Below are 1,450 nucleotides of genomic sequence, written 5' to 3' on the forward strand. Positions count from 1 at the left end.
GACCCCTCCCAGGAGAGAGACCGTCCAGCCTGCAGTGAAGAGGGTCCCTGGCCCCCCATGTGGCGAGTGAGTCATCCCGAAAATGCCAGAAACAGGAGGTGCTTGGGCAAACCCACTGAGTCTTTGCAGCACAAAGGGGAGGCTGGTGGCACCGTGGGTCAGGCCCTGGGTGCTGACCGCCCAGGTGGCCATTAGAACCCCCAGGCCACTCTGTGGGAGAACGATGGGGCCGTTGTCTTTGGTAAAGATGTACAGACTCTGGGCCCAAGGCCTCGCAGCCATTGTCTCAGGGGCACTGGGGTCAATTGACATCACTTAGCTCATAAACAGTGTCTACATCCCACTTTGCTGAGTAGCCACTGGGCAGCGAGGGGGTGGGGTGGGGTCCTAAAAGTTGGTGAGCACACACCTAAAGTGGGACTCTTGATTTCTCCCTGTCTGGGGGAAAGAATTCAGAGATGCATGGGAACAAGTGTGCGATCAGTCTAATAGACTGCTCCGACAGCCTCCACCACCCTGCGCCCAGAGGAACTCGATGGTGTCCAGCTCCCACCACCAACTGCCCGGAACGTCCTGGGTAGAGTGGGGAACACTGTGGGACCAAATTCAAGGTCATCAGAGAGAGCAGGCTCACAGGTCTGAGAGAGACGAGACATCACCCTTCAGGCTGGGCACTGAGCTCACCCAGGGCTCAAGTTTCAGTCAACCCCCTGGGGGCCAATAACACTAGTGCTGTCCACCCACCTTAGAATCACCGGCCATGGGGCATCCAAAGGGTGGCTTGACCCAAGAACAAAGTCCAGCCAGGGTAGGGAAGCCGGGGGAAGGGACGCTGGAAACGCAGGGCGGAACTGAGAGGAGTGAGACCAGGCCGAGCGTGCAGGTTTTCTACTGTTCCGAGGAATCAAGCCAGACGCTACATTTTCACCCAGTCCACAACCAAAAAGTTCCAACATACCTTACAGTCTCAGAGACCACGGAGTGGAATCACCTCAGGGTCGGAGGCTTGGTTTGGGATTTGCCAGGCGCCGAGGAGGCCAGAGGAAGAGGGCATCTGAGTTTGGTCTGGAAGGTTCCAGGTGGAGAGCTCTGTGAAACATGGCTTTCTCAGGAGTCCTGCTGCAGCCCGGGCTCCCGTGACCACCCACTGGGATCTGTGTGTCCACTCTCCTCCCAGCTCCTCCCTGAGATGCGGGTAGCCCTGCAGGAACAGGGCACCTGGTACCCAGCAGGAACCCCGAGTTTTCTGAATGACGCAGCTTCTGTTCACTGCCGTCCCCACTTCAGCATCAACGCGGCAAAGCAGGGGCTTTCACGGCTTGTGTGCACACACACCGCACACTCATACATATATTTTCATATCTGAGTTAGTTAATTGTACCAACCTGGCCGATAATCACATGTGGTGCTGGTTGAAAGGCGGAGGGATAAATGGGTGGTGAAGCCTCGC

The sequence above is a fragment of the Echinops telfairi genome, unplaced genomic scaffold, assembly GCF_000313985.2.
Source record: "Echinops telfairi isolate 266 unplaced genomic scaffold, ASM31398v2 ScPeMD7_3533;HRSCAF=4204_0, whole genome shotgun sequence".
In the NCBI taxonomy this organism is placed as follows: Eukaryota; Metazoa; Chordata; class Mammalia; order Afrosoricida; family Tenrecidae; genus Echinops; species Echinops telfairi.